We start from the raw sequence: 15,058 nt of genomic DNA, 5'->3' as shown, positions 1-15,058 counted from the left end.
ACAGGTGGTAACTTCAATTCTTTTACATTGACTTAGACATATCCTATAAACTAATATGTCACCTAATTTGGAGAATGACCTGTGTGCAGCCGAAAATAATATGTATTCTGATTTTCTGGGGTGGATCACTCTGTAAACATCTATTAAGTCCATTTGTTCAATAGTTTGGCTCAATTCTAGAATTTCTTAGTTAATTTTTTGTCTAGATGATCTGTCTATTTGTTATAATGGAATATGGAAGTCACCCACTACAATTGTATTAGTGCTTATTTGGTTTTTCATGTCCATTAATATTGTTTTTTGTATAGTTAGAGGCATTCGTATTTGGTGCATATATATTTAGGATTGTCATGTCTTCCTCTTGGATTGTTCCCTTCACAAGGATGTAGTGACCATCTTTGTCTCTCATAAGTAATTTTGGTTTGAAGTCTATTTTGTCTGCAAATAAGATTTCTACCCTGCTTTTTTCTGGGTTCCTGTTGCATGAAGAATTGTTTTCCATCCTTTTACTTTCAGTATATGTATTTATTTTTGAGTTAGGTGTATTTCTCATATACAGCATATTGCTGGATTTTGCTTCTTAATCCATTCTGCCAGTCTATTTCTTTTGATTGGTGAATTGAGGCCATTAACATTGATAGTTATAATTGATAGATAATGACTCATCCTTATCATGATGTTTTATTGTTGTTGGTTCTTTTATTTCTTATTTTTCCCCTCTTTCCCTTTAGTTTCTTACCTTGCCTGTTGGCTTCCCTCTGTTGCGCCTCATGGAGTTGTGACCTTCGTTGTCTTTTTCTAGGATATTGCTTAGAATTGTTTGGAATGCTGGTTTGGTGTTCATCAAATTTCTTAGCTGTTCTTTGTCATGGAAGTATCTAATTTTCTCATTGATTTTGAAAGATAATTTTGTAGGGCACAACAGTCTAGGTTGGAAGTTATTTTCTTTTGGGGCTTGAAAAAACTTCACTCCAGGCTCTCCTTGATTTGAGGGATTGTGTTTAGAAGTCTGCCATGATTCTAATGTGCTTTCCTTTGTAGGTGACTTGTTTCTTTTCTCCAACTGCCTGTAAGATTTTGTTCTTCTGTTGGGTTTCTGGTATCTTGAATATTATATGTCTAGGTGTAGATTTTTTTTTGATCATGGCTAGTTGGAGTTCTGTATACCTCACTTGTCTGTAGATCCAATTCTCCACCTCTGTCTGGGAAGTTTTCTATTACTTCTGTGAACAGATTTTTTTATGTCAACTGTACTTTCTCCTGTTTTTTTGTGGACTCCTATCAGTCTGTTATTCTTCTTTGCATCTTTTAGCAGCTACTGGATTGATTTCTCATTGTCCCTTACTATTTTGAAGAAATCTCTGTTTTCATGGTCCTTAACCACAATCCTGTCTTCTATATCTGATATTCTATCTTCACATTCCCTTAATCTCCTCTGCATCCTCTCGGTGGAGTTTTTGATCTACTGAATATCTGTTTGAATCTGTTTCATGGATTCCATTTCTTTCTTATGTCAGATGATCATGGTTTCCATTTCTTTCTTATGCTGGGCATTCATGGCTTCCAGCATGTTTTTGAGCTCATCTATTTTTTTTATCTGTTTCTCTTCTAGAGCCTCTAATCATGTCTTTTGCTCTGCTTACCTTATCTGTAATTATCTGGGAGATTATTTCTTCTTTGAATTTTTCTAGAGCCTCATTCATCTGTTTTATTATTCCTTTGCTACCAATTCAGGGTGTCCAGGTGGTTGATTATCAGACTTTTCCACCTCCGTTCCCCCAGAAATTGCCTTTTGTGGGATAGAAGTCTGAGTTTGTGACTTGCTTAAATGTCTTTTCATTTTTATTTTTGGTACTGTTGTTGGTTTACTTCCTGGGTTAATACTTTGAAGTTGCTTGTTGTAAGTATCTTTGTTGATCCATATAGAACACTTATGGAATGATTGCTTCTCAGAAGTGTCTTCCAGGTATAGCTGGTCTTTAGGTTTTGAATCTCTAATGGCTCTGAGCCTGTCTCATTTTCATTATATCAGGAAGGACCACTGACTAGATCCATCACAACACCTTAGCCCAAGTGATACAATCAGCAACACTATAGCATCAAGTATATCTTAGAAAATGACAATTTGGGGTAGCTATTAACCTATCACCTTTAACTTTGTGAATTAAATCAAGATCAAGGATCAAGCCAACATATATTTATAGTGAATAAACTCTTCAATATAGCAACTTTATCTTTCGGGATAGGGAGTTAGAAGGAGTTGGGAAGGTAGGAATAGGGAGGTAGAGGGATAGGAGAAGGTTGTCAGTGAGGCCAGAGGGCACAGGGGAGAGAAAAAAAGAGAAGAAAAGAAAAATAAAGAAGAAATATGAATTAGGGCCAGAACAGGAACACAAAAGGAGATAAAGAACAATGTGAGACAGCAAGATAGTGAGGGAGAGAGAAAGAGAGAAAGATAAGAGAAAAAGAAAAAAGAGAAAAAGTTTTAAAAGTGTAAAAAAGAATAAAAAATGTTAAAAATAAGAGCAACAAATATAGTGGTAATTTTAAAAATAACAAATAAAAGATAAAAATGAAGGGCCTCCTTCAGTGTATGTCCCTGCTGTCACAATGGACAACACAGCCAGCAGTGTGGAGTTATAAGTCAATGAGTCTCAGTAAGCCAGTCATAGACCCGTGAGATTCAGGCAGATTTCTGGCTGCACATCCCAAGTTGAGCTCCCTGTCCTCCCGCAGGATTGAACTCTGCCAGATTCTACTGCAGGTTCCAGCTGTCTTTCCCCTGAAAATAGACCAGGTTCAAATGGGAGGTGATGACCCCTCCAACTTACCAAGTATGGTAGTCTGGTGTGCCTTTATTGCAGAGATTCTCTTCAATTTTCCAGTGGGTTTCAGTTTTCATCAGGGAGCCTGTGAGAAGCCCTCTCTCTGTTGTTCATTTCTGCAGCTCAGGACAATGGCCTTTAGGTCCCCCTGTTCCTCTTTAGTGTAGAACCAGGTAGCTGCACAGCCAAGAAGCCAGAGGTGGGGTGGGTGTCTGTTGTTGCAGGCACCTGCGTGGCTAAGCTGGAGACTGTTGGGCATGCCCGGGGGGTCCTCACAGTATCCTGGTCACAAGTGGGCTAACCAAGCCAGACAGAGCAGGGTGCTATTACCTGCCACCGCTTGGCTAAATTGGCAGCTGGTGGGCCTGCCTGGGGGGGTCTAATCTTCTTGATGATCTTCTGCATTCTACTTACCAGTATCTTTTTAAGGATTTTTGCATCTATGTTCATTAGTGAGATTGGCCTATAGTTCTCTTTTTTGGTTGGGTCTTTCTCTCCTTTGGGAATCAAGGTGATATTTGCTTCCTGGAATGAATTTGGGAGTATTACTTCCCTTCCAATTTCATTGAAGAATTTAAAGAGTTGTGGTAGTAGTTCCTCTCTAAATGTCTTGTAGCATTCATCAGTGAAGCCATCACAACCTGAGCTTTTCTTAGTTGGTAAGTTTTTAATTTCCTTGATTTATATTGGGTTGCTTAGAATTTTTGGGTCTTCTTCATTCAACTTTGGTAATTCATATATAGCTAGGAATCTGTCCATTTCTTCTGGTTTTCCATCTTATTGGCATATAGGTTCTTGACGTAGGTATTGATGATCCTCTGAATTTCTCCTAGGTCCATTGTAATTTCATCCTTTTCATTCCTAATTGTGTAGATTTGGTCCTTTTCTTTCCTTTTTCTGATAAATATGGCTTCATGGATTTTTTGAATCATTCCCTTAGTCTCCATTGCATTGATTTCTGCCCTGATGTTTATAATTTCCTCCCTTGTATGAGCTCTGGGTTTTTCCTTCTCTTCTTTTTCTAGGAGCTTGAGGTTCAGCATTAGGTTGTTTAATTGGGCTTGGTCTGTTTTCCTAATATGCGTATTCACTGCTATGGGTTTCCCTTGTAAGACTGCTTTCATTGTGTTCCATAGATTTTTATATGTTGCATTATCATTGTCATTTAATTGTAAGAACTGTCTGATTTCTTCTTTAATTACCTCTGTCACCCATTGGTTATTCACAATGCTGTTGTTCAATTTCCATGTGTTTATGAAATTCTTGTGGTTTCTTTTGCTATTGATCTCCCATTTCATTGCACTATGGTTTGATAATAAACATGGGATAACTTCAATTCCTTTTCACTTACTTAAACATGTTCTATGAGTGAGTGTGTGGTCTCTTTTGGAGAAGAACCCATGTGCAGCTGAGAAGAATGTGTATTCTAATTTTGTGGGGTTGAACACTGTAAATATCTGTTAAGGTCATTTGTTCAAGAGTTTCATTGACTTCTAGTATTTTGTTGCTTATTTTTTGTCTAGTTGTTCTATTTGTGAGAGTGGGGTATTTAGGTCCCCCACTACTATTATATTAGTGCTTATTTTATTTTTCATGTCCATTAGTATTTGTTTTATATAGTTGAGTGGACTAGAGCTTGGTGTGTATATGTTTATGATTCCCATCTGTTCCTCTTAGATTGTTCCCTTCACACGGATGTAGTGTCCTTCTTTGTCTCTCTCACTCAGTGTTGGTTTGAAATCCACTTGTTCTGTAAAGAGGATAGCTACTCCTGCTATTTTTCATGTTCCTGTCACATGGAGTATCGTTTTCTACCCTTTATCTTCCTGTCTATGAGTTTCTTTTTGAATTGTGTGTTTCTTGTATACAGCATATTGTTGTGTCTTGCTTATTCACCCATTGTGCCAGTCTTTGTTTTGATTTTTGAATTGAGACCATTATCATTGATGGCTATAACTGATAGGTATTGACTTATCATTGTCATGACTTTTTGTTTTTGTTGGATTCTCCCCCTTTGCATTTAATTTCTTGTCATGCCTGATGGATTCATTCTGCTGGGCTTCCTGGGGTTGTGATCCTTGTCGTCTTTTCCTAGGATATTGTCTAAAATTTTTTTGGAATGCTGGTTTGATATTCATGAGATTCCTTGTCATGAAAGTATCTTATTTCTCTATCAATTTTGAAAGATAGTTCTGCAGGGTACATCAATATTGTTTGGAGTCTGTTTTTCTTTAGGGCTTGAATTACATAACCCCAAACTCTTCTTGCCTTGAGGGCTTGTGCTGAGAAATCTGCTGTGATTCTGATGGGCTTTGCTTTGTAGGTGATTTGCTCCTTTTCAATAACTGTTTGTAGAACTTTGTTCTTCTGTTGGGTTTCTGGAATCTTAACTATTATATGCCTATGTGTAGATTTTTTTTTTATCAAGGCTATTTGGAATCCCGTATGCCTCACTTATCTGTATGTCAAGTTCTTTTTCCCTGCTTGGGAAGTTTTCTGCCATCCCTTTTGTGAACAGTTTTTTATGTCATCTGCACTCTCTCCTATTTCTTTATTGACTCCAATCAGTGTGATGTTATTCTTGTTTGCATCATCTGGCACCTGCTGGATTGATTTCTCATAGTCCCTTTCTATTTTAAAGAAATCTTTCTTTTCCTGGTCACTAATTGCAATCTTATCTTCTATATCTGAAATTCTGTCCTCACATTGGCTCATTCTGCTGTGAAAACTTTCAATGGAGTTTTTAATCTCCTGGAAATCTTTTTGCATCTGTTTAATGGATTCTATTTGTTTCCTATGTTGAGATTCCATCATGTTATTCAGCTCTATTTTTTTTTTATCTTTTTCCTGTCTAGATTTATTAATCATGTCTTGCACTATGACAACAATCTCTGCTGTTATCTGAGAAATTATTTCTGATTTCCTGTTTTTCCAGATCATCTGTTGTTGCCAGTTCAGGGAGTCCAGGTGGTTGAGTGTCCCAGTGTTCCTTTGTGTTTCCCTTTGGGGTTCTTTTAGGTGAGCTGGAAGTCTGGTTTTGAGACTTTTTTACGTGTCTTTTCATTTCAGTGAGGCAGGGGAAGTATGTGTGCTGTCTGTGCCTTGTATGGCTCACCTCCTTGGAGCTGGGGATGGCCTTATTGTTCAATCTTGTGTCACATGTCCATCCCCAGGAGTATGTTTTAGATGTTTCATGCCATGTTTGGCCTGCTCAAATGTAGAGCCTCAGAGTGGAAGGGCCTGGGTTCAGGAGAGCTGTTCATACCATGGCAACCAGGAAGCAGAGATCCTCCTTAAACTAATTTCTAACACTACAAATTTGAATGAGACAAAATATCACATTTAGTAAGTTCACCACTAGTTAGAGCAATGTCCTGATATAATATGTACAGTAGTGTTCAATACATTCATGTGGAAATCATCATATTAATTTGTTCATTACATCAAATAATATTTTATGATTCTAACACATCATAATAAATCTCAAAGTATTTTAAAAGAAACCCTCTTCCATGTGGGTAGAATGAAGAATAAAAGAAGAATTTCATTTTTTTACAGTTATATAATCTAACTTAAAAAAGAAAGTGAAAGCTCACAGCAAGTGGAGAATTTAGAAAAATAAATGCTTTCAGACATGAATTTTTAGTTGACATAATCATATGCATTTATGGGATACAACGTGATGTTTTGATATATATATGCTTAAATTACATACATATCACATATATATAATAGCATGAAAATTAATATACCCATCATACCACTTACTTATTTTTTGTGGTGTGATAACTGAAATTTTGTCTCTTAGGTATTTCAAAATATGCAACATACTATTATTATTGACATACTGAACATATCTCCTCAGTATTTTATGTAAGGCTAGTGTAACTCTTAACCATCTTTACTATCTCCAAATTGAATTTGTTTTGAAACAAAGCCTTCACATGTATAATTATGATTAAAATATTAATGTTCATAAATTCTAAATAAATATAAGTATGCACTTATTATATTAACATGTATAAATTTTCAGTTATTTAAATTTTATTATGGTAACATTTATTTAAGAAATTTCTTTTCTTTAGAAATACATGCTTGCAGTTCAAGTAAAAAGAAGACAGTTACTCTACACTTGAATACTCAAATGCTAAGAAGTGTTTGTTTTGTCCTTATCCATTATATATTTAGAAACCTTAAATAAGTGTAGTGCTTATTCTGAACTAGTATGCTGAGATATACAACTACTTGATCACTTGGGAAGCCATCAAGGACCTGAGAGGGAAGGCAGAACATTGTAAAATAGATGAACCAGTAATTTGTATTTAAAAATTCTTGTTTCACATTTCACTATTATTTTTCTACTCACTGAAACCCTCTATATTTAAAACTAATACTAGTGAAGATAGATCAACTTAAGATAATGCTGATTCATAAACACTTCAGTGAGCCAAAAGTACAATTTAAAAGCAGGAGAAGTAGAGCTGTGAATGAAGAAAATTGTATTACCAAAATGCTTGCCAAGAAGGTGAGCATGTTCAATTGACTTCCATTTCTTGGGACATTTACTCAGATGTATCCCATATTTCTAAAAATCGGGTCAAGTTTGTTATTGCATTAATGCATTTTTGTGATTAATTTTATTAATGAATATCCATTTTCACAAAGCATACATAAAAATATTTCATTTCTGGAAGGAAGGGATTTGCAAGGTCAGTTGAGTTATTAAGTAATGTAGAGAGAATGCATTCCACTTTTTTGAAAGAAAACTTTATTACTACTCAATGATAAAAACAATGAAGCATTTTAGTATTCACACACTTGTAAAATTAAACAGATTTGGATTTAAAAAAAAGCAGATTACCAAGGTACGGGTATTTCAGTCATAGCATTTAAAAATTTTACCAGTGGATAAGAGAAAATGTCTCTCTAGAAATGTCAAAGTTGCTTTATTTCACTAGTACAAATCACACAGCAAAATATACTAACCTACTCTAAGTCAAAATTAAAATCCATTTTATCTCAATCTAATTGTATAGGAACCAATAATTACCAGTTTTCCCAATTCTGGCTTTCTGATTTGGTTTAAATTATACCTCTGTTATGCTTTTTAAAATTTAATGCTATTCAAAACATATTTTGCTACTTTAAATTTATTTTAAGGATATCTGGTAAAAACTCAAACTATATGCTTTTCAAGATGCTGCCATTGCAGACTTGAAGTCATAGTTTTAAAATGTAGCATTGATTCCTTTCAATACTGAGTTCAGGACACATAGCTGAATAGAGTATAGAAGATATTGCTATAGTAGTAAAAAGTTACAAGCTATAAAGAGAAAATCTAAAAGAATCAATATTCCCTTTTCCTTCAGAATAAAAGTTGATTACAAGGGCTCATATTTGTTTTGTTTTGTATTCAGCAATAATTTAGCACATATATTTGGCATAAATAGAAAGTGGGCATGGAAACAGTCTTTCTACAAAAGTGAAAGTAGAAATATTTATTTATCATTAATTTAAAAATTATCTGAAGAGTTGGGCATGCCTCCAATCCCAGCACTGGGGAGGCTAAGACAAGAGGATTGTCATGAGTTTGAGGCCAGCATGGACGACACAGTTAGTTCAAGGCCGTCCTGAGCTGCAAAGTGAGAACCTATCTCAATCAACCAATCAGGAAAATAAATATAAAAAATAAATTTATCAGAACAAAAGTGAGAAAGATTTTTACACCAGAGAAACTATTAGGTATTTACACTTGTGTGTCCTATTTATTTCACTTACAAGTATGGCCGCAATGTGCATCCATTTAACTATAAATGGCTATAGTTTCTCATTCTTTATGGCTGAGCAGTACTCCATTTTATTAAAAAAAAACAACACATATCTCCTTTATCCAGTCTCCAGTTGATGGTCATTTGGGCTGTTAGGAGGACAAGGGAATGGGGAAAAAATAAGAACCAAGATATATCATGTAAAGGTACAAATTCCCAATGATGAATGTCATCATATGGTATATCTAAAATGTACCAATAAACTTAATGAAAAAAAATACTCAAAAAATTGAGAAAGATGTTAAGGTTCCTTAGTACATTGGAGTAATATACATGACAAATAAACCAATAAAATTAATAGAAGGGCACAGATTTCAACACAGGGTTACAACCAATGAAGTACCTTCTACAGGATTTCTTCAGCCAGAAGGTGGCTCAGGCTCTGCCACTAACCAGCATCTGAAATATTCTTAAGGCAGTTGGGGCCATGACCAGCAGTTTCCTACACTCTGACACTCTGAAGACTAAAAGTGCCTTTTGTCTCAGGTGACCCTCTTTCCTTCAGCTTTGGAAATCATTTTTGATTATTTATTTTTTGTATGAAATCTCTTCCTACTTAAAATATCTACAATGACTTCAGTTTTCACGTTCAAACTCTAACAAATACAAGCAATTGTCTTCAATTTTACTAGCAGGAAAAGAAACTTTCTAAATGAAGGTGAAATTGAAAGATATTCCACAGATACAGGAGGTGAGTAAAGGTTCCTAGACAAAAGGAAGGGCATGTGCAAAGTATAAGATTTAAAACACCACCTTCTTGTTGGAAGTGAATAACATTTACTTAAAGTTTCAGAAAAAGTGGAATCCATAACCTTATATTGGTATAGGTACGGAATAGTATATTTCCTTTTGAAAAAGTCAAAGTATTGATCAATTTCTTCAAAATTAAAGCAAATGAGAACACATACTAACAGCAAAATTCGTTGCTCTTGAATGGTAATAAATTCCAAGGAAAGCATCTTGAATGAGTGATTTGGTTCAAAGTTTCAGTATTTTCGTTATTCTTTTCACAAAATATATTTTTTCACTTACACATAAACCTTTGGAATGTTATGAATTTTTACTAAATCCTGCATAAATGTGTTTCTTTATTCTGATAAAATATAAATATATTTTATAAATAGGTGATCGTTTACAAACTATAAACTACCCATTTAATTAAAACTGTATGTTATATTGTGTTAAAACTGTTTTTGCAATAAGAATTCCTGAAATTTATACTGAGAGCTACAGAACCTTCACAAATAACTTTATTTGATTCTTACCTACATTGTGAAGTGTGCAGGGCAGGAAATAGCTTTACAGAGGTTAAGTGGCTTGTCCAAGGTCCAAGAATTAAGAAGTAGCAATAAATCCAGAAATTAGATATTTGTATAAGGTCATTGGTTTTCCCACACTAATACTCTAATGGACCTGACAGACACACATATGGAAAAACTAGATTCATAATGTAATATAACATATTTTCCTGATAAATAAAATATTTCCCCATTGATGAATAGGAATAATTCTGTAGTACATACCAAACTTCAAAAACTGAAAAACAATTAACAACTATTTAACAATAAATACTTAAGTATTTAATTCATATTTCCTCTGTTTAATATAAATGATATATATATTTTTATATATTAACTTCAAATTTTAAAGTAATATATATTGAACTTGGTTGCATAAAAGTTCTGATGCCTTTGAAGATAAAAGCTTGCTATTAAGAATAGAATATAAATTCAAATCACAATTTCCTCTGTGAAGTCACAGAAACTCTACTCTAAAGCTTGAAGGACACTTTATCTTTCTACATATGTTAGCAGAAAGTTTCGGGTAGTTCTAGATAGAAGCAATCTCACTGTCTGCTGGATTCACTGTGATAGCAGCCCTGATCCTGCAGCAGATGGGCCTGCTACCTGCTGTTCTATCCTGCCAGTCATTCTTACACCTCTTCTCTGTGCCTTTAGGTCAAGACTGGCAACAATGTTTTTGTTGTTGTTGTTGTTGTTGTTGTTGTTGTTGTTGTTGTTGTTGCTGTTGTTGTAATTACTGGGAATTGAGCCTAGGGCATTTTCACTGAGCAACATTCCTAGCCTTTTTTATTATTAATATTAATATTTTGAGACATATTCTTGCTAAACTGCTAAGTTTTCCAGGCTGGGTTTGAATTTGTGATCCTCCTGCCTCAGCCTCCCAGAGTGCTGGGATTATAGGTCTGAGCTACCACTCTTGGCTTAGGATAGCAGCATTTCTAATGTAAATTCTCAAAACCTTTCACAAGCAGACCCTCCACAAATCCTTGCTGAAATACACATTTCTAGTCCCGGTCTCTGCTGTTTGTCTGCATTCATATGTCATAAATCTACCTAATCACTTGCAAAAGTTGTTCAGTCACACTTTTTGGTGTTTTCTCCAAGACATAAATTTGTCCTTTACCTTTTGACTTACAATTCTTAGTTATTTTTCAAGCAAATTTTTACTTTCCTCAGAACATAAATACATTCAGCTTTACTATATTAACGTTTGAAATTTTGCTTTCCATATATTGTCTCTAGTTGGACATGTTTCTGGAATATGATGTGAAATAGAGATCTACTTTATACCTTTGGGTACAAATAAACTTTTCCAGATCCACTTACTAAATAGTTTGTAGGATTAATATAGTAGATAGTGTTATCTCTATCTCTTTCATGTATTTTGTTTCCATATATATATCTATTATTGGAGCGTTTGATAAATACGTCATGTTTTAAAATAGGTTTCATATCTTTTATTTCCTGTGGTACTTTATTTATTTATTTGTTTGTTTGTTTATTTTTGAGATAGGGTCTTGCTATATAGTTCAGGATGGACTTGAACTCACAATGTAGCCGGGGTTGGTCCCGTACTCATGTGATCTTCCTACCTCAGCCTCCTAAGCCTTTTTCTGTGCAAATACTTATTAGCAATTACCTTTTTATCCTTAAAAGTGCTTTTAAACTTTAGTGATTCTAGTTTTACTTTATAATATTTGTATTTTATTATTATGTCTTTCTATTTCTGATACATTTCTGCTCATATTTTACTTTTCTTCTTAATGAGTGTTTTCAGTTATTTGTATGCATGAGGTGCGAAAATACACTTTTTGAAATTCTCTTTCATATTTTGTTATAATTTTATTTGTAATGCAAACATATTTCTATTATTGATTTTATTGGTATTACATTTTTTTATATATCACTTTTCTCCAAGAGTTTTGGAATTGTTTGGCTGGATCTGCCAAACTATATTTGAGTCAGTTTTTGTCCTATTGCATCTTATGCTTACTTCCATTTCTTACAGTCCCAGTCCAAAATCTATCCTTACTTCCAAAGCTTGTACTTGTGCCATGGTTAATAATGAAAATACAACAGATCAGTTAGCAAATACGAGGGAGGCTTCACTCAAATGCTGTGTTTTGGGTTTTTTGTTTGTTTGGTTGGTATTTTTGGTATCGGGATTGAACTCCAGACCTTTTGCTTGCAAGGCAGGCGGTAACACCACTGAGCTAAATCCCTGGCACAAATGCTGTTTGACACTCTGGCTTGCCTTTTCTAAACTTGCTGGTTCCTTTAATCTGGAAATTTAGCATTCTCTCCCTCCCTCCCTCTTCCTCTCCTTATCTGTCTCTGTTCTTCTCCCTCTTTCTCTTCCGTTTTAATAACTCTTTAGAAACCGGACTTCCATATGGCTCTTGAATACTCCTGTCTACCTCGTTTGTCCTGAATTCTGGCTCCTATGGATCCACTCTATCCTTTGATTTCATGAAAATAATTTCTAATAGTCTTTGTCTATTTAAAGAGTATCTATAAAACAAAGACAATCACTTCAAAAAATGCCTTTATTTCCCCACTCTTTTTGCAAAGATCTCTCTCAATCTACCTCTCTCTTTTTGCATGTTTGTGTGTGTGTTTGAACTAAGCGAAAAGGTAGAAATCTAAACATTAATTTTAAAAAATCTATTATACTGGAATGGTAGTTTTCCTTTTTTTACTTGCCGAAAGGGAATGAAAAAGGAAATGGAAAAGGAGGTGATATATTATGCAGTACAAATAAAATAATTTTGTAAAGATATAAATTGTTCAGCATGAGAACTGAAAAAGAATTTTAGGGAATAGAGTATTGGTCATTGGCAGAATAGTGTTTTAGAATAACAGTATTTTGTCTTTCTTTATTTACTGCATTCTTTAATAAGCTTTTATTATTTAGGAGGACTGCATAACATGGCATGCAATTCATAAAAGCCATTTATAAAAAGAAAGGCTCAAAGCAGAACATAATGATAGACTTTCAGTAAGGAGGGACAGGTTAAAGCCATTGAATGAAAATTAAAAGCTAAATCCCATGTGCATTCACATAAGAATAGATAAGTCTTCAGTCCTCAAACATCCCACTCTTATGCTTTTAAAACTCTAAACTATTAGGAAATACGTGTTCGTACTGGAAGGCACTCATTATCATCAAAATAATAGCCTCAGGAAAACCTACATTTGCTGGACTCCTGCATTATCAAAATTGGGAGTATGTGTTAGCATCCCCTCCAGGCTTCCCTTTTTTCTTACTTAACAATAATAGAGAATTCTAGAGTGTTATGTGCCTTTAAAAGTTTTAATTTATATGAATGTATATAAATACCTATTTAAAGTTCAAACATTGTATATTAAGGAGTCAATATTTTAAGTCAAATATTTGTAAAATAATGTCCTTTGGGGGCTTTTACAAAAAAACCTCTTAGATTCATTAAAGCTGTGCATCATGAAGTTCCAAATCCCCTTGCCAGAATGTCTAGTTGCATATATATATATGTATATATATATATATATATGTATACATATATATATACATTTTGCTTTATTTTAGCAGTAAGAAGCATTAGAAGGAATATTTAAGACAGAGTAAAGATATGGGTTTCAGTTTGAAGATTTGCTTCTTTTATTACTTTCCTCCAATTCAACTCCATTCCCTTGACTTGACTGCAGAAAATGTGAGCTAGAATATCATTTGTGAAAGAGCAAATTTACCTTGGCTTAATCATGGAGTTGTAGAGTGTAATTTATGAAATATTTTAATAGGTTTGAGAAGACCGAGAAAGTAGAATATTTTCTCATGTTCAATTTTTATATATTACTTTATTTGTTTGGGAAAAAATATACCATTCCAAAAATAAAATGAAAATGTACATTTTTAAAATAAAATACATCATTCTTAAAATATATTCTCTAAACTTTTCTGCCACTGCTTTATATAAGTTTTTTCAAGCTTCATATATATAGATAGTTCATATATATAGATAGTGAAAATTAAATTTCACCAATCTTTATTGGAGCTTATGTTCAAAGACATTACACCTAAGACATGAACTTGCCCCTTTTATCCTCCAGAAATCTTATTAAAATGATAATAAAAACTAGACGTAACGTAAACCAATAATAACAAAGTCAGGATGAAGCCACCAGTGGACAATGATTTTTCAGATTAGGGGAAGATAAGTGTTATACAATTACATTACCAAATGAAAGCAGAAATAAACTAAGCAATGATTGAGAATGACAATTTGCCCTGGAAAGGTCTTGTACTCTAAGCCTGAGAAATACTGAAGGAAGTTAGGGAGAGTAAAAAAGAAAAGTTTAGATTAAAGCTAAAAAGGAATGGATTAATACAAAGTTCTCTCTTTCTCTCTCTCTCTCCATCTCAACCCCCTCCTCTCCTCTCCTGTCCTCTCGTCTCCCTCCTGCATTTCCCTCTCTTTCTTCCTCTTTCCCTCCCCTCTTTCTCTCCCCTCTCTTTTTCTTTATTTTATTATATACTTGATCTTACAGCTCCTATACATAGCTCAGGCTGCCTAGGATTTAATTACGATGGGCAGGCGAAAGTGCTTTTAGATAAGGAAATCTGAAGCACAGTCCTCAGTTTAGTGATACATAAATTGCTTATAAATCATGCACTTTCACAAAAATGGTTGCTATATCACCATGTTCCCCGAGAAAAACTTTTCTAAATTCCTCATGTTCCCCGATATTCTTGTCAGGATCTACTATACTAAAATACTGCAGACTGTTTGTGAATTTGATGTATCGTTATTACAAATGTTTGGTACAATTCAAGTGCATAAGTCAACAACATCAATACAATTGCACATTTGGGCAGAAATTTTATGTGCATTGTCTACCACATGTTTTTCCAGGATACACAGTTCCCTACCAATTACCTGAGATTGTAGTATTTAACCTTTCCTTTCCCAGAACAAAAAATTTTCTAGAATATTCTCCTTACTTAGAAATAGACTTTTCAGAGGCATACAACCAATTATATTCTCTTCTGAGAATTTAAACTGAGTACCAGGAATAGAGTTGGGTAACAGGGACAATATTTCTTGCAGAACCCCAAAGGTGATTT

Source organism: Heterocephalus glaber, unplaced genomic scaffold, assembly GCF_053883595.1.
Source record: "Heterocephalus glaber isolate CG9 unplaced genomic scaffold, H.glaber_assembly_v1.0 deba00001600, whole genome shotgun sequence".
NCBI classification, from domain to species: Eukaryota; Metazoa; Chordata; class Mammalia; order Rodentia; family Bathyergidae; genus Heterocephalus; species Heterocephalus glaber.
Note: the sequence above shows the minus strand (reverse complement) of the source record.